The sequence below is a fragment of the Adiantum capillus-veneris genome, chromosome 27 (genome assembly GCF_014529385.1).
Source record: "Adiantum capillus-veneris isolate H3 chromosome 27, ASM1452938v2, whole genome shotgun sequence".
Lineage (NCBI taxonomy): Eukaryota > Viridiplantae > Streptophyta > Polypodiopsida > Polypodiales > Pteridaceae > Adiantum > Adiantum capillus-veneris.
This window is the reverse complement of record NC_140957.1, coordinates 109,903,976-109,923,750: the sequence shown is the minus strand read 5'-3', so window position 1 is coordinate 109,923,750 and position 19,775 is coordinate 109,903,976. Positions and strand designations below refer to the sequence as shown.

Here is a 19,775-nt window from a genome sequence, read left to right as displayed (position 1 = left end):
TAAGAGATAGTGATGATGAAAAAGCAGAAAGGGATGAAAGTAACTCTAAACCAAGTGAAGTGATAAAAGATGAACAAGACAATGAAGAAGTTCTTGATGTAGAAAAAGAGTGGCAAGAAGTTGAGAGACTTCAACTTTCTAGCATTCGAGAAGACAGTATTGTATTGGAGAAGTCTTTGTACCCTACTTTTAAAGGAACATTGCCCTTGCCTATTCTACCATGCTTTCCTCTTGGCCATGGAGAATATATAATGCTTTCAGATATCCAAAGGTCATTTGGTTTACGAGAGGATGAATTGTATGCTATTTTGGTACAACACTTGAACTATAATGTTGGGACCGATGAAGAGCCAGGATTTTGTAGAGAAAACTCCTCTTTTAGGCAAGTTGGATGTTTTCTTTGAGCCTCATAAAGCATTGGAGGTTTGTTTCAATGAATCTCTTCAGTATAAAGAGCCTACCAAAGAAGAGTTTCTCAAGGCACAAGAGAATATAACAGATCCTCATCTTTAAGAAGCGGATAGTGAAAATGAAGATGAACAAGGTAAAGATGTACCAATCATTCAGGAGCCAAATCTCAAAATACAAAGTGTTAGTTCAATAAATCTTTGGAAGGACAATCAACTTGTGTCAAATTAGAATATTACGGTAAGCACTTTATTTGTATAAGCTAAAGTTTTTTTTTCTTTCAATGTTTCTAATGATTAATTGATTTTATATGTTTGTAGATTCAACCACCAAAAGATGAGTTCTTAAGACGGTCATCTAAAGTCGTTGATCTTACCAAAGACGCTGCTCTGAAGCACTACATTAAGTACCTTGCTTGTCCCGATTTAGTTATTTTTTACATGAAGTACTCCTCTGATGGTTATATACCTCTGTTTGTATACAAGACACTGTCAAAGTATCTTGCTAGCTATGTTCTTCATCCAAATGCTACCAAAGTAAGCCTTTTGGAGAAAGAGTGTGCTATCAATGTTTTTGGATATAGTCATGCAATGCAAGGATCACTTGCAGGAAGTTATTTAGCATATACTGGATATGCTCTTGCAAATGGAATTAAACATTATAGAGAGCTTTCTCGTTCCGAGAAATGATTTCTACTTCGACACGATGATTTGAAGCAGGTTGAATACAAAGAGGGCACTTCAAGTTTAGGTCAAGAAGATGTTGAAGACAATGAAGATATCATTTGAGAATAGATTTGTATTAAGTATACATTTTTATAGAATCTGTTCTCGACCTTGAGGTAGAACCCAAATTTTTTTATCCCTCACTCTCTTAGATCTTCACTGATGTAAGGGTGCTTCTGCAGTAGAATCCTTCCATCTCTGTTGTCTTTTGACTTTTTTTGGATATCTTTATTGCAAGAGCTTGAAATTTTCTTCTCCCTTATTCATAGCAAGACTCTTCTATAGTACCAAAAAATACTTCTTTTAAGCTGTTTGCTCTATTTTTTCCTCCGCCATGTTGAGTGTGTCAAAAGTATGCTCCACGAACTTGATAATGGGATTTTTCCATTCCTTGAGTGGACCATATTGCAGGACATCCATCTTGCTTTGTGAACAGGGCATATGATCGTGTAAAATATGCCGCATGTCATAAAAATTATATTTATACAAATCAAATAGGTCATAAGAAGAAAAGTATGAATTACCATGCAGTGGGTAATGCTTTGAGTACTCCATGCATCTTGCATACTTTTACCAAAATCTTGAAGGGCTAGCTTTAATTTCATGTTGTTATTGTCTATCCATTCTTTCTTGTCAAGTAAGCAGAAAACCTTATCAAGAGCCATCCACACTTTTGCTTTGCGATTCCTAGCCTTTCCATTATCATCACGGTCTTTAATATCATTATGAAGCTTCTTCCACTGCTCATAATTTACCAGTGAGCAATTACGACTCTTCTTGATTTTGCCCAGCTCACCATGAAATGACAAAAACCTGTGAGCTTTCACGCCTCCAAGTGAGGGTTTTACTGGAACTTCATGTGATGATGTTGAACGCTTTTGACAAGTAATTATCGTTACTTTACCTCCGTGGAGCCCCATCGCTGATAGTATTTGTTCTATTTTTTCAATTTCTTTTCTTCACTCAGTCTTTGACTTCAACTTCCATGCATATTCAATGTATAGATACACAAGCTTCTCAACAATCCTACACAATGCATGCAATATACATATATGGACATGTGAAAGTGGAATATCAAGAATGGATCAAAAGTTAGGATCATCTCTGATAATATTTGCTCTATTTTTTCAATTGCTTTTCTTCACTCAGTCTTTGGCTTCAACTTCCAAGCACATTCAATGTATAGATATACAAGCTTCTCAACAATCCTGCACAATGCATGCAATCTACATATATGGACATGTGAAAGTGGAATATCAAGAATGGATCAAAAGTTAGGATCATCATCAGCTCTAGAGGGTTTTGGGTTGTACTGCTTCAAGCTCAAAGAGTGTGCTTCGTTCATACAATATAGACAAGGTGATTTAGAGCTAGCACCTTTTTGCAACGTTATACATGCACTTGAGTGTCTTGATATCACCAGCAAGATGCCACTCTACTTGGAAGCTTCCAATATCTTCAACATGAAGAAGTTATCCCTTTTTTGTTCTACAAATGACATCAAGAATACCTGTTTGGTTAAATGTCCATTACAAAATGTCATGATCATCTTTGTCAACCTGCATAAATGAATTTTTGTTATTAACATTACTTGATACATTAACTAGAGAAAGCTTAAAAGTTCATATACCTCAAAAGCTCCCTCCTTGAAGTGCTCTATTCATCAGGGTTATTGTGAGTCGTTGTATCTTTTTTTTGCTTCAATATCTCACATTCATCTAGCTTAAGCACAAAGATTAGTTTGCCTTGTACCTCCTCGCTTGTCACATTATAAAATTTGACCATTTGTGTTTGGCGGACGAAGCAACAAGCGGCCGTTTCCAGAGAAGGATCATATTTTTCTGAGGAACCATTGTAAAATCCTTTTGTAAGGAAGCATCTCTAAGCCGAGAACTTATCGAAGGATTTATGATTATTCTTATGGGAGCAATTGTATATTAGAGAGCCAGTTAGAAGTTTAGGAGCTTTTGGTCGGGCAAGCCATTTGTAAAGACCTAATCTATAAAGGTCATTTTTTCTAAGTTTGAACATGATCTTTTTGATGGAAAACTGAGAAGACAGCGTACATTTGAGAGCTCCTTCTTGTTCAAACTTGTAATCTTCACCATTGTGGCTACGGTAATCCAAATTCAGATTTGTTTATTGCATTGTCTTCCTCTTATCTTGCTCTTCCATTCAAGTGTAATCATTCAAGATTCGGTGTAGGTTTTCAACTACGAGTTTGAGGCCTTAAATCGCTGTTTTGAGTGTCCTTATGCGTGTTTTATGTTGTTTTGACCCTAGGAGGGACTTTAGGGACCCTAAAACGACCCATTAGGATCACCTGTTTGCTGTTTTTGCTGACTTTGGGACGAACAATCGCGATCTTTGTACCTCTCTAGAATGCTGTGAGACAGTGATAGGATATGTTCCTGATAATCCCCTGTAGCTTCCCTTCAACGGGCGTGATGACTGTAGAGCTGTGTAGAAGGACATAGGCAGATTACTTGGCGGTAATGTGGTTGATTTGCTTGTAGAGTTAGTAGTTGAATCTCTTCGAGTTCACTTCATTAGGATTGACACCCTAGTGAGTTTCCATGCCTCATCTGAGTCGCTTCTCCTGTATTGATAAATATGTCGATGCTTGAGAGCTATGCTATGGACGTCCGTCGCGGCGACCCGCAAACATTGGCGCCGCTACCGGGGAATGCACCTTAGGTGATGAGTGACCGAGTGCGCAGTTAGACTCCTTAAAAAAGATCAATCCACAAATCCATTTTACACCTCAGTTAGGTTGCTAGACAAGGGTTTAGAGCTTAGGGGAGTCTAGAGCCAGTGGACCGGCTAGATCCTCTCTTAGGAGATTTAGGGAGCTGTGAGTGACTGTGTTAGAGCATTTTTGCTCTTCAATTTCTCTAATTCGATTGAGTACTGAAATCTCACCCGAAATCCGTCGTGTTAGTTTTGTTTGATTCATTTCCTTATGTTTTTTCAGTTCTGTACTTAGGAGTAGGATAAGCAAATCACATTCCAATCCGATTTTGGGCAAAAGTTAGAGTCGAGAAACCAGCAAACCATAACTTTGGCCAAAAAATCCATAAGACTCTGAAATTCTGAAAATCTGACCAAACAGGGTTGATATTGATTCAAATCACAAAGTGGTAGCACAAAACACTAGGGAACACTTGTCAGAGGGAGCAGACAAAATTTCATCGGATTTGGCCCAGGTACTACGATCGTGATCGGTGTACCTCAGTGTCAGATTTGTACAAGATTTGACATGTGCCTTCCTGATAAGATTCTAAACAAGTTTGTGTAAAGCAACCACACCCAAAAACATCAAAAATCAAGGAAATCAGGCCACTTGGGTAAAACTAGCCTGACAGACCCAGAAAGTGTAAAATCTTAGCTTTTGGTGATCCAAATGCAAAAAGACTTTGGGGATAGCCTTAAAACATCAGTGTCTACAAGCATGCCAAATTTGGTCTAATTTGGGCTCAGAATTACAATCGCGATCGTTGTACCTAAGTGCCAGATTTTGACCATATTTCATCTGTGGGATCCTCAGGTGTTTACAAACATAAGATTCTAAAGGACCTAGAGTCAGAAAAACCAACAAAAGCTCGAGTGATGAAGAAAAAACGGAGACAGATGATGAAGAAAAATCTCAAGAGTCGAAAGACAAAGGGCCATCAGAGTTTGAAGAAAGCGAGGAGAAAGACTCCACAAAGCCGCTCGAGAGAAAAAGAAGGGAGAGAAGTGCAGTACCACAGTCAGACCTGCAAAAAGCATATGCGAAAGCTCAACAAAGAGTTGAGGAAAGAAGAACCAAGTTAGGGGCTGACAGACAGGCTAGAGCGGCTGCAACACAACAAACACAAAAAAGAAGATTCGAGAGAGAAAGGCAAGAAAGAATAGAAAATGCAACTCGCATACGCGCAGAGAAGCAAAGGTTAGAAGCAGAGAAAAAGGCTGCGGAAGTGGACATTTCTTCGCAGTCCACTGAAGGAACGAAGGAGAAAGACGCGGTTGATGAAACAAACCAGGCAGAGCAGCTAAAGAAGATCCAAAGAGAAAGGAATGTGGAAGCGCGACGGGCGGCGTATCTCACCCGCCAAAGAATCATCAAGATTTTAAAGAAAAGAAAAGCGAAAGCATCTGCTTCGCAACAAGGGGAAGAGGCTTCCAAAAAGAGGCATATACGAGAAGAATCAAGCCCACCTTCTCCCTCGCCCAAATCACCTCCTCCCTCGCCTAAAAAATCTCCTCCTCCTCCCCCTTCTCCATCGAACAAAAAACAACCAACTCCTCCCTCTTCAACCTCGCAAAAGGATTTTATACCTCCTACAGAAGCAATCGGATACCACGAAGCCTGCCAGGCAATGGCTGGATTTGATTACAAGAAAACTTTAAGGGAATTAGAACGGCAATTCCAGTGTCAGCACGTGGTGCTGAGTGAAAAGGAAAGGCAGGTACAGGAGGCCCAACAAAAGCAAGCTTCTGGGCAAGAGGAGTTAGAAAGCCTGAGGGCGCAACTAGAACTAACAACAGAGGAAAGAGACCTTGAGCGACAGCAGGCTCAATCTCTAATCAAAGACTTGGTGGACGTTAGGACAGACTTGATCGCCAAAGAAAAGGAATGCCAAGAGTTGATGGCAAGAGTACAGAAAGCAACGAAGAAACTTGCTTACGAGAGTGCAAGATTTTAGAGACTTAGCAGTTCATACAATACTGTCAAAGGCACTCTGACAACTTTGATGGCAAATCAGGAACCTGTTGGAGCATTGGTCTCCACATCTGACGATGCCACAGCAGTGAATACTATAGCGGCACTAAAAGCGGAGCTAGAGCAAGAAAAGCTTCAAAGACAGCTGCTCGTATCATGAATGGTGGCCCAGACGGCGGCAAATGAGCTAAAGCTAAAAGAACTAGAGCAGAAACTAGCTCAAGCAAGCGCCGAATTACAGATTCAGAAGCAGATTGGTGGCACGCTACTAAAGGAAAAAGAAGATCTGCTTTTTCAACAACAAATCAAAGCAAACAAAGCACAAAGTCAACCACAACTGCTGCCCGGACAACAAGTGTCAGATTTTCCTGGAACATCACACCAAGGGAAACAAGAGCATGAATTTGAAGGGCCAAATCTGGATATAAGTGATGAGCTCAATGAGAGCATTCAGGACATGCCAAAGGGGCCAGCAAAGGAGTACATGCTCTATGAAAAGAAGATAATGGAGTCAGGAGCCCTGGCATACTTACAACCAAAAGAGCAGGTGGAAGGATTTGGCCATGAGTACCTCCCGTTTCCTCTGCTATGCCATGAAGCAATTCTATGGAAAGAAAAGATGTGGCCAGCCCTGCCACAAAACAAAGATGGGGGTTACGAAGGCATTGCACTAATAGCGGAAGAAGCTCAGTTGCTTGTCGATGACCACCCAAAGTGGAGGCAGAAGTGGTTGGACAAACGACCACAGGATCTAACCAATTACCACAACGCTCCTCAACATATACAAATAGATCCTACTTTCTGCCCAATCTGTCAAAGACGCACATGGAAGGAGTTCACCACATGGAAAGGCTCAAGGCCATAAAAAATGAATTACCCGATCTTGACAGCGCAGCAACCCCCTACAGTAGCCTACATGGTCAACGCACTGAATTCGACAATCACATTGCTGCGGGATGTCCCTGACTTGGCGTGTCAAATTCCAGTAAAGATAGCCCGGATGATCGTCACCTGCATCCAGGTGTTTAAAGACACTGAAGGCGATGATCATCCGTGGAATCTATTCTTGGAAGGACACAGAGGCATCTGCTGGAATCTACAGGATTCATCGCCACGACACATTTTGATGGCAATGTACTCCAGGCTAATTTACCTGCCCTCACACTACTTGCAGACATTCGAAGAGGCCTTCATCACAGGATTCTTCGAAATTGACTCACGGATTTTCCATCCTATGGTGAAGGACCTCAAGGCACGGTACGTAGCATACCAACACACGTTATCTGAAAATCCATTCAAACAGCATCAAGAAGCACTAGAAGCTGTCCTTCGAACAAGAAGTTTTTCAATGACACTTGATTCATTGGAGCCACATCAACAGCCGAAGCATTGAACATGCACGAGGGCGTGCGAGGATAAGGAAGCGGGGAGTGTTTGGCGGACGAAGCAGCAAGCGGCCGTTTCCAGAGAAGGATCATATTTTTCTGAGGAACCATTGTAAATTCCTGTTGTAAGGAAGCATCTCTAAGCCGAGAACTTGTCGAAGGATTTATGATTATTCTTATGGGAGCAATTGTATAAGAAGTTTAGGAGCTTTTGGCCGGACAAGCCATTTGTAAATACCTAATCTAAAAAGGTCATTTTTTGTAAGTTTGAACATGATCTTTTTTATGGAAAACTGAGAAGACAGCGTACGTTTGAGAGCTCCTTCTTGTTCAAACTTGTAATCTTCGCCATTGTGGCTACGGTAATCCAAATTCAGATTTGTTTATTGCATTGTGTTCCTCTTATCTTGCTCTTCCATTCAAGTGTAATCATTCAAGATTCGGTGTAGGTTTTCAACTACGAGTTTGAGGTCTTAAATCGCTGTTTTGATTGTCCATATGCGTGTTTTATGTTGTTTTGACCCTAGGAGGGGCTTTATGGACCCTAAAACGACCCATTAGGATCACATGTTCACTGTTTTTGCTGACTTTGGGACGAACGATCGCGATCTTTGTACCTCTCCATAATGTTGTGACAGTGATAGGATATGTTCCTGATAATCCCCTGTAGCTTCCTTTCAAGTTTCGTGCGATTCTGATATGATTTGCATGGTAAACTGACGTAATGACTGTAGAGCTGTGTAGAAGGACATAAGCAGATTACTTGGCGGTAATGCAGTTGATTTGCTTGTAGAGTTAGTAGTTGAATCTCTTCAAGTTCACTTCATTAGGATTGACACCCTAGTGAGTTTCCATGCCTCATCCGAGTCGCTTCCCTTGTATTGATAAATATGTTGATGCTTGAGAGCTATGCTATGGACGTCCGTCGCGACGACCCGCAAACAATTTTCTTCTGAAGATTTTGCAAATTGAAAAAGATATTAGACGATTCATTAAAGTGTACCAGTTGTCCAGCTTTTCTAAATTCTTGGTTGATGAAATATGAATCACCCAAGTATTGTGGAACTTCATTGTTGAGACCTTGTCGTGCTTGACATACATGAGCTGGTATAGGTAAGACAGAAGATGAGACCTTTTTATCTTTGAGCTGGCTCTTTACTGATTTGAAGATGCTTGAATATCCTTTTTGACTGATGCCACAATTATCTATGACACTTTGAACATCTAAAGTATCAATGGTTGTGCTTTGTAGAAAAGCATTGATTATATCCTGCTTTATCTTCTTGAACTTTGAGGCATGCAATCAAAAAAGAATATGAAGATTTGGCCATTTGAGGATCAATATTTTTCTTTTCAAGATGAAGCATGCCTCTGTAAAAACATAATTTTGATTAGCTAATAATCAATACTTTGTTACAATAAGAATATGTACTAAAACGGTATAGAATCCTGTGCTTAAGACCTCCACTTCCAACTTTGAGGGTTTCAATGTTGGAAACACTTCTGCATCTTTGACGAAGACCAAGTGGGGCGGTTTTTATCCTCTTCCTTTTCACCTCCTTTTCAAGCTCAGCAATGGTTTCTTTGGAGGATAATATTTTGTTCTTCAAAAGTGTTTGTTCTTGCAGAAGCTTACTGTTTTGCATCGATAAATTGAACAAAGATGCTTGTTGCTGCTTTAATATCTCTAGATTTATCATTGCTTGTTGTGTATTCTCATCACCAAGTTATTGCAATTTGTGTCTATGTCTATATGGAGATGATATTTACACTTAACGAGTAAAGAAGATTGGCTGTTAGATTGTGCATTCTCCATAATCAAGGATTGTTTAGAAAAATGGTTGATCTTTGTAAAAGTTTCTCATAGAAATAGATTGGTGTTGCCGCCAAATTTTTTTTTAGCTCAAATGAGTTTGAACTTTTCCTCTCTTATTTCAAAGTAGAATGTCTATTTAGATCTTGTAAGATCCTTTAAGGTACAAACTTTTAGCAAAATCTCAATCATTGCAACACGAAATCTTTGTTTTACCTTATTGATACATTTTCTCTATAACTTCAAAATACTTTTGTGCTAAAAGAATTGCACAAAAAATTGCTGAGGTGGAAACTTTTACAGGGCCCAAACAAGACCCCAAAATTTTCCTAATGCAAAGGATAGTTCTCAAGAGTGTAGGCAAGTGCTCAAAATGTGACACATAGTGGACTCACGCACAAGGCAAGCATATGGAAACTTTTATCTGCTACTCAGATTGTGTTATCTATATCCACAAGATGAGGCCATCGTACGACCACCACGTTTATGTTGGCTACTCACATCTTTCTATCTATATCCACAAGCCGAGGGCATCACACGGCACGGCCACCACACATCTATTGGAAATTATCTAGCCAAGGCAACTCATGGGCAACTAAAAATATCCGATACTAGTGGCCTAGGGAAGCCCTTCGTGAGTTTGGCCACTAGCCGCTTGGCTGGCCACTAGACGATCACTAGCCCTAGCCCACGATCGCTCCTGGGTCACCCAAAGAACTGTTGTGTGGTAGCTCTTAAATTCTCTAAAAGGGGTGGCCATATGATAGACACACTCTGTACGATGAATGATACCTCTATGGACTTGGTGGTTTGAGCCCCACCCTCGCTAGCTGATGTGTCCACATTGGGCGCCTGCGAGTAGGTGGCCCAAGAGTGCCCGAGCGCCTACACCGAGTATGGTCCAAATGGAAGAGATGTCCTCTAGAGTACGTCCACCAAGGTGGCCATGCAAATTGAGCCTTATGTATCTCTACATCCCTGCTACAAATGCCACAAATGTCAAGATACGAGTCACTAAGCTTGATCGAACCGTATGTAGAAGCATAACTGGAGAACCATTCCCTATGGGGAGTAACATGAAAACTAGCACCTGAGTCAGCTATCCAATTTTACGCATAACACTCATTTAAAGCCATTAATGCTTCTCAACTCAAATCAACAGTGAATATCACATAATCTAATGGTTGCATCGTGTTAGGAACAACCTCTCAATAACATTGAGCTCTATCACAAACTGCTAAAGTGCCAAGCCACTAAAGACTCGAAGGGGTAGGGCTCCTCAGGGCTTAATCCTAGCCAACCTATAGATCCTAGACGAGGAGCTGAAACCCTAGAAGAAGCATAGAAATGTGAAGGTCTTGCCAGCTTACAAATCCTTGCCGGGTGGGCCAAATAATAAAGTTTTACCAACTTATGGCACCCACTTCGATGGGGCCTAATAAAGCATGACCCACACACAAAATTAACCTTGCATAAGGACCTACTAGTGTAGCTGTTGTATGGACACTCCGCAAATTGGGTTAACCCGTTAATGTGGTAGACTATATGGATAGTTTCATGTTTTGTGCTGACAGCTTGCTGACATGGCACTCTGTACAAATAGCCCATAAGGTGTATGCTTTTGGAGACCGAATGCTTTTAGAGGATATGATTTTTATGTATTGCTTTTGGATGGGCCTAGGGTCTTCAAATATGAAGGGTGGACTCTCTCTCTCTCTCTCTGGCATCCAAAGCGAAGCCACCACAATTGTACTAAGTTGCATTGTACGTTGTACGATGTACGTATAATACGTTTAGACGGAATATTATATGACACCTATCTTTATTTGACCGTATTATATGGTGCCACATCAACAAAAACACCATATCGTGTAACTTCATAGAATTTTGATTGAAATATGTATTTTGATCGAAATATAGTCATTTATATATTGTGAAAACGGATTGTTTTCCTCATTCTATTGATCTCTCTTCCCCCTTATCTCATCTATAAGTGAGCTTTAAAACATCAAAAAATATATAAAAAAAACTATTTAAATTTAGTTATATATTCTTTTCAATAAAAAGTTGAATTAGTTAAATGTAGTTTTTTTAGGCTATGGAGTTTTGATTTTAAAATTTGTCTGCTCTGTGTGAAGTATATCTTACACTGGGAGGTAAATCAAGTAAGTGGTTAGTGATTACTTGCCTTGTGTAGAGGAAACTCACACTTGGAAGTGATTTAAGATAGTTAAAGTTAGCAGTTATTTGCTTTGTGTTGAACTATGTTCACACTTATAAGTAACTTAAATTAGATAGTTAAAGTTAGGAGTTACTTGTTGTGTGTTGAATTATGTTCACACCTGGAACTACTTAGGTTAGATTTATGTAATGATTGTCTGTCATGTGTAAATACTCACGCTGCAGACAATTTAGCTAGATTAAATAATAATCTCTTGCTTTGTGTAGAGGTATTCTTACACCTAGAAGAGATTTATATAAGTAGTGGATTTTAATTGCTTGCCATGTGTGGAGTTACACTCACACTTGGAGGTGATTTAGGTAGTGTTTTTAAAGATATCTTGCTTTATGTAGAGTTTACTCACACTTGAAATTTATTGAGATAGATTAAGAAATTTATTTATCTTGGAGCCCGTATGGATATCCTTATTATCTATATCCAAGGTTTATGCCTAACCAACCAAAGGATTTCAAGGATGGCGGAACGACAATCAAATTTTTCACCTTTTCTGGTGTAAAAGATCGGAAGAAAGTCTTCCAATTCCTCCAAGAATTTGACAACATCTATGTGTTGAGGAACTATACGCAAGAATCAAAGATTTCTTGAGCTGTGGGATTTCTCAAGGATAATACTATGCAGTGGTGGAGTTCAATCACGACACTACCACATGCTCCAAGGACTTGGAAATCTTTCAAGAGAACTTTTGCACGAAGTTCGGGGCCAACTCTGTCTAAGAGAGCTTTCCATTGGTACCCAATACTTATGGAATTAATCTTGAAAGCTCAAATGAATTGTGTAAATCTTATGGCAGAATCAATGGCTTAAAGGCCTTGATCTTCGTTTACCCTGGAGCTACCAAGAATTTCATCCATCCTGAATTCCTCAAGCAGATGGATTTTAATTATGATTCATGGGGTGGAGAACTCGAAGTCGAGCTAGCCACAGGGCAAACTTAGAAGGTGGTGCCACTCATTTTTGCTCTTCTTGTAACTATCCGGTAATACCAAGGAAAACTTAATCTCCACATCATGAAGTTGTGGGCGATTTCGACACTTTCTTGGGCATGCCTTGGAAGTTGGCATGACAAGAATGATGCAACACTCCATATTTAAAACCATACAATCACTTTGATCCAGAAGGACAAGCCAGTCATTCTCAAAGCTCGACAGTCTAAACAAAGCCCTGAATGATTTTTCTAATTTTTTGTGTTTAGATATCTTTTAAACTTTGTTCGAAAAAGTAATGTTTGAAATGGATTGTATCTGTTTCAAAACATGTCTTGGTGCCAATTTGAAAATTGCCAAACTCTCGTTTTATTATTGATTTCGATGATTTGTGATTTACTCATGGGTGGAGTATTGAAGCCAAAAATTGATGTTTGATTATGTCGGAAACCTCAAAACAACGCAAACCGGGTGTCTGGGGAGCGGGAGCATTTTGTTGTATGCTGAAAAACCTTTGAACGACGTAGACTGGGTGTCTGGGGAGCATTAAGTTGTATACTTGAAACCTCCAAGCGACACAAGATACGATCTAGGGAGCATTTAGTTGTATAAGTCCTCTAAGCCCATGGCCCGAACCTTTTTAGGTTATCTGTGAGGGGTCGTTTACATATAGTGACCCCTTGAGTGTTGAGAGCAACTTCATGGTGGCCTTCTATGAGGGGTGCTGACACAATCAATTTGTCAACTAGCATGGGAAGGGAACATCGCCAACTTGCATCACTCCTCTCAATTGCTATGGTTGTCATTACAAATCGTGCCAGTGATGAGAATGAACGAGGAAGAATGGCTCCTCCCAACAAGTCCGAGAGCTCTATGCTTTGTGTAAGTCAATCTACATCCTCTGTCTACAAGTCACCCCCCACCCTTTGTCTGTAAGAGAACCTTCATGTGTGTGTGAGAAAGAAGCCCAAGATAGCATTGATGCACCTTTTTGGAATTTCGACCTCATTCACGCATAGTAGAAGTAGGAAAAGTAAGATTGAAGAAGCTTTGATACCATTGTAAGAGACTATACCTAAGAATGCATCATCTCCACCCAACCTCTCCTAAAACATACCCCTATACTTAGGATCCCTTGTCATACATTCACCACGAATAGGGATCCCTCTAGCCCCTATTCCCACATGGTCTTAGCCCTTAGCCACAATCTCCTAGCCCTTAGGACCTTTGTTCTAACACAAGAGAAGGGAAAAAATTGAATGATTTTGAGACAAGTGCTCAATGACACTCACCAATATATCTTTCACTATGAAATGTGATTCTCGAACTTAATGGACTAGATATAATATAGCAAGTGTGGGGATTTATTTGAGGATTAGATCCCAAGAGTAAGAAGCAAGTTAAAATACAAGATAATAAACCGCTCAAAAAAGCTATCATTCAAGCATGTATCTATAACATTTTTTGTGACCAACATACAAGGTATACCATGTTGGAATTAGGGTTGCAAAGAGAAACACACACAGCTTGGAGAAGATGAAGGAAGTTCAAGACACACAACAGAGAGTGTATTACTTAGTGTGAAATGAAAAGATAGATAGCCCTAGAGTGATGGGCGTATATACAATGCACGGGGGGGGAAACCTCCTAAAGAGGGAAAAAATACCTCGGTGGTCCTAGTCTGTTCACACACATCATTACCACATGTATATGGTAAAAAAAATCTCCCTTGGAGTGATGCGGTAAACAAGAGCTGGCACATGAGTAAAATGAAGTGCCATGCCCTGAGGACATGATCATTCCACAAAGGGGAGTAAGCCCAAAGCTTTGCAGAAAGCTTCGAACTTCTCACGAGACAATGCCTTTGTGAAAAGATCTGCAAGGTTGTCTTGTGTTGGCACATAAGCCAAGTTGATCTCTGCTATTGAGATCCTCTTCTTGACATAATGGTAATGCACCTCAATGTGCTTTGTGCGAGCATGAAAAATTGGGTTCCTCGCAACTGCCAATGTGCTCTGACTGTCAGTGTAGATAGTGTTGGCAGTGTCCTGTCCAACACCCAAATCAGCCATAAGGCGTCTGAGTCATACACACTCAACTGTAGTTGTGAAGATTGCCCTGTACTCAGCCTCACAACTTGAAGTGGCCATAGTAGGTTGCTTCTTCCTCAACCATGATATACATGAACTGCCAAGCATGAAACAAAAACCACTTGTGGACACTCGCGTGTCAAAACAGCCAGCCCAATCTGAGTCTGAAAAAGCATGTAAGTCTAGCGGCAATGATCCCCCCTTGGGATAAAACAAGTTAAGATGTTTGAGACTGCAAACTGAATATCCGGCCTCATGTTGCATACATAAATGAGGCAACCAACAGCAGTTTGGTAAAGAGTGACATCAGTAGGATCGCCAGCATCATGTAGACTCAACTTAAAACCTGTTTCCATCGGAATTGCAATAGGTTTGGAATCCTCAAGTCCAAACTTACATAGAAATGTCTCTATGTAACTTTTTTGACACAAGGCAATACCACCATCACACTGCTTAAACTGTATGTCCAAGTAATGATGCAACAGCCCCAAATCTTTCATCTTGAAAGTAGTATTCAAACCAGCCTTAAATTCATCAATATGTGCGTCATTGGGACCAATGATCAGCAAATCATCCACATAAAGAACAACAATGAGAAGTATATCACCCTCACGCTTTCCATACAATGTGCTTTCTCTTGGACTATTACAGAAGCCTCGTTTGACCAAACGAGTGTCAACCTTCTCATACCAAGCACGAGGAGATTGCTTCAACCCATACAAAGGTTTGTTACATTTGCACACCTTATCCTGTTGTCCTTTCTTGAAAAAACCATCCGACTTGCATGTCAACTTGTAAACCCACTTTGTACCAATGGCCTTTTTTCCAGGAGGCAAATCACATAAAGTCCATGTGTCATTTTCTATAAGTGCATCATATTTTGATTGCATGGCAGTCATCCAATTTTTTGAATTTTGTGCTTCATCAAAAGAAAGAGGTTCCTCAACATCATGTAAGCTAGACACGTCCAAAGCATAACAGTCTGATGCATACGATGCATCAGACTGTTATCCAATTTTTTGAATTTTGTGCTTCATCAAAAGACAGAGGTTCCTCAACATCATGTAAGCTAGACACGTCCAAAGCATAACAGTCTGATGCATACGATGCCTCCAAGCTAGTCTGATGCATACGATGCATGGCTAGAGCCTGAACGAGTACGACTAGACAAAGGTGCATCCAATTTACTGTCACGCAATGTATGCACCAGCCATTTTGGCATACCTCTAGCCTACTCATTTTCAACCCTTTCCTCATTAAGTACATCATGTACATCTGCATAGGCTGATCTGTAACATTTTCAAAAACGCCCATAGGCTGTATGTTTGCCTCATTGGAATTTACATTCGTATCTACCACTGAAAAGAGGCAACAGTGTCATAAATGTCCTATGAAGCTTACATTACTATCTCTAGTACGATAGCAAGGGTTGAACAAAATCTTCCACAAACACTACATCTTGTAAAACCAGAATAAACTTTTTTTGCAGATGATACAACTTGTAACCTTTGCTTTCAGCACTATAACCAACAAAAATACATTTAACAGCCTTATCATCCAATTTTCTACGTTGTGTTTGTGGCACCAAAGCATATGCTAAACAACCAAAAACACGCATGTGCTCAATAGAAGGCTTTCTATCATGCCATGCTTCATAAAGAGTAATAGACTGCAAAGCTTTTGTAGGACACCTGTTAAGTACATAAGTGGCACACATGATGGCCTCAAGCCAAAAAGAATGCGGCAAAGCTTGACTTTTGACCATACATCATGCCATTTTCGTAAGTGACCTGTTTTTCCTCTCAGCTACACCATTTTGTTGAGGCGTATAAGGCACTATATATTGGTGTTTTATCCCACAACTAGCCAGAAATGCATTAAATTCATGAGACATATACTCCCCCCCTCGATCGGAACGGAGGGTGTCCATAGTACATTTCGATACATTTTCAGCCATAGCCAGAAATTGTTTGAAGCACATAAAAACTTTGGACTTCGCTTTAAGCGGACATACCCATGCATACCTGGAGTAATCATCAATGAAAGTCACGAAGTAAAGTTAATTCCCCAAGGACGGAGTTTGCATGGGTCCACAAATATCACTATGCACAAGCTGCAACCTGCATGTGGCCCTAACCGAACCATCCTTTGGAAACTTTGAACACTGCATCTTACCCAAAATACAGCCTTCACAAATATGTTTGACAGGTGCTTCAAGAGGCGGCAAAGAAGCAACCATATCAGATTTTTGCAAACGCAGCAAACTGGCAAAATTCAGATGACTAAAACATGCATGCCAAAGTTTTGCATTTGAAATAGCCTTTGAATCCACAACTACATTTGCAAATTTCTACCCACGCTTGTCATACAAAGTGAGCTTATACAGCCCACGGCATAATATGCCGGATGCAACAATTTCATCACTAAAACTGAGATCATGAACTGTACATCTGTCATCCACAAATTTGACTACAAGTCCAAGTCTAGCAAGTGCAAATACAGACAAAAGATTCTTCTTGATCCCAGGTACGTAAAGTGCATCAACAAGTGTGAAAGAACTGCCGTTTGCAATAGTAAGCACAATCTTTCCAACTCCCTGAAGCGGATAAGAGGCATTGTTGGCACAAGTGATAGAATTCCCATGAGAGACAGACTCGAGAGAGGTGAATAATTCACGATGTGAGGTAATGTGCTTTGTAGCACCACTATCGAAATACCACACATGTGAATCTGCATCAACTGACATGCATGCATCATGGACAGCAAGATTGTAAGTGCACTCTGCACTAAAAGCCCATTCTGCATCAACATCAGCATCACAGTCTCCTTTCACAGAAGACACAACAATGGCTGCATTTGTAGTGGAACCAACATTTGTAGTAGAACCACCCTCTTTCTTCTTAGCCTCTTTGGACTTCAACTTAGGACACTGCTTGATCAAGTGATCATTAGCTTTACAATAATGGCAACACATCTCATTTTTGTCCGTATCACCAGAATTTCCAGACGAATTTCCAGCAGAAGTATTAGGAACTGAAGTTTTGCCCCTCGCAGCAGAACCATAAAAAGTGATTGCATTGCTGTTACCACCCTTTCTTTGAGAAACAATAAAAGCCAATTCAACTGCACGCTGCCTAGTCCTGTTTTTTTTGAAAAGTGACTCTTGCAAACAACATCAATGTGCATAATGCATCAAACTTGACAGCTTCAGGATTTCCTTGGGTCATAAGTCTCCAAGTACTAGCAAAAGTTTGGTAAGAATCTGGTAAGGCATCAAGCACAGTCTGTACAAGTAAACTGTCTGAAATGACTTCACCTGCACAAATAAGTTGCTCATTGATATCCTTGACACTAGCAAGGAAAGTGTCCATATCATCTTCCTCATGCATAATCTTTGATTCCAGCTCTTAACGCAGCAAAGCAATTTTAGCCTCATTGCGGCTTGCATAAAGACTTGCTAGAATATCCCAAGCCTGTTTTGCAGATTTCGCTGAACGAATGTGAGGAGTAATAGTATGCTTCACAGACAATGCAATCAACGCATGAGCCTGCGCATCCTTTACATCCCAACGAGCTTGTTCTGTCGTAGGCAAAACAACTCTAATAGCAACAATCCTTGCAGCCGGACCTGCAACATGCTCAACATCACTTACATCCTCAGAACCAGGACGTACATCAATGCCCTCCACAATGTTCAAGACGCCCTTTGACATAAGAACATGTTGCATCATATAATCCCACATAGGGTAATTGTCCCCATCCTACCTGTCCTCAACAACAAACATCTTGAACACATCTGTGTTGTTGTCAGCCAAGGTAAATGTTGCACCTGATGTGAAAACTGCCCAAAAAGAGAAACGAAGCCGGAACAACACGTGCTATATAGCACAAACCATAGAAGACTGTAAGGTACCTGTTATGCAAAAAACGGCACTGACACAAATTCTGCACAAAATGACAAAATTGCATGTGCAGACCTGCGTGTAGTGAAAATGGAAGCTAAAATGAGTCCGAATCAGAAATTTGAGCAGACTAAACTCTACGAGCTCTCTCAAAATATTTGTCGACCTGCGAACGCTCGCCAAACCTCACTGAAATCGGAGAACCTCACTTTCATGTGTTGGAGCAGCTGGCGACTAAGGTCGGGAGGGCGCGACCTTATCTGATACCAATTGTTGGAATTAGGGTTGCAGAGAAACGCATACAGCTTGGAGAAGACGAAGGAAGCTAAAGACACACAATAGAGAGTGTATTGCTTAGTATGTAATGGAAAGATAGATAGCCCTAGAGTGATAGACGTATATACAATGCACGGGGAAAAACCCTCCTAAAGAGGGAAAAAATGCCTCGACGGTCCTAGTGTGTTCACACACATCACTACCACATGCATATGGTAACGCACCAAAGACATTGCACAAGCCACAATGCACTTTACATACTTCAACTAGCGCATCACATGCATTTTTTCATGTTTATCATAAGAGAAAATATCTTCTTGAAGCCATTGAACAAGTCAAGGGGCCGCGAGCTCCTTTATTAAATGAGTATCTGAGAGATCTAAGAGCAAGACACTATTTCATTGCTTATCTAGAAGGCATGCCACGGTCTGTCCCAAGGGGAAGTCGGAAAAGTCACAATGGCAAAAGGCAGTGTATGTGGTTCTATGTGGCAACCAACTTTGGAACTCCATGTTTTGTGAGATTCCATGGTACTATCAAGGGGTACAAGGTGAGAACTGGGAGGAGGATGTTTCTTTTTATAAGTGTTTTAATTATAGGCAAGTGAAGAGGTTATGCATATCAATAGTTTCGACTATTACAAGGTAGATGTTCAAATTTCTTTATTACTATAGTGATTACAATACATAGCAAAAGTTTCCTAGATGCGTGTTTTGGTTAGAAGCTTTGAGAGTTGAATGGAAATAATAGAGAGTGATTGCTATGTGCATGCAAGAACTGTAGATACTCACACCTACATTGTAGCACGAATGTAAATACCCCAAAAAGCACCACACTAAGTAGAGCCTCATGTACATGCTTTTTTTTAACAATGTTAAAAATAGCCATTCGAATGACTTCCAAAATCTAGATAGAATATAACATATTGGCCCTACAGACCGAGGAGGGGGAGATGCGGCACATCCCGGAGAAGGCCTAAATACATGTACTTTCTAAAGTAATAAACAATATATGTGAACATTGCAGTTAAAAACAAACTTTCTGTGCCACCAAAACGTAAATGTGTGAAAACTCGAACCCTAGCATTTCTACATGCAAATGCACTAACTCCAAAAGGGGGGTCGAAACACGCGAAGATTAAAAATTTGGCTGCACAAACTAAAAAAAACGTACAATTTCCAAAAGGAAGCAACTCGATTAGAGGTCGTTTTGCAATGGCTCCCAACAGGAATCCCAAAACCACTTATTCTACTACTCTTGGTTGCCGCTCCAAGCTCCTCAGACACAATCTGGCTCTGATACCATG

At 40.3% G+C, this 19,775-nt stretch overlaps 2 pseudogenes; one reads left to right on the top strand and one right to left on the bottom strand.

Moving 5' to 3' along the window:
- Positions 1 to 251: 251 nt before the first annotated feature.
- LOC147422556 (uncharacterized) lies at positions 252 to 1,196 on the top strand (annotated as a pseudogene).
- A 6,934-nt stretch (positions 1,197 to 8,130) lies between these two features.
- Positions 8,131 to 12,129, bottom strand: LOC147422555 (uncharacterized; annotated as a pseudogene).
- Positions 12,130 to 19,775: the final 7,646 nt, after the last annotated feature.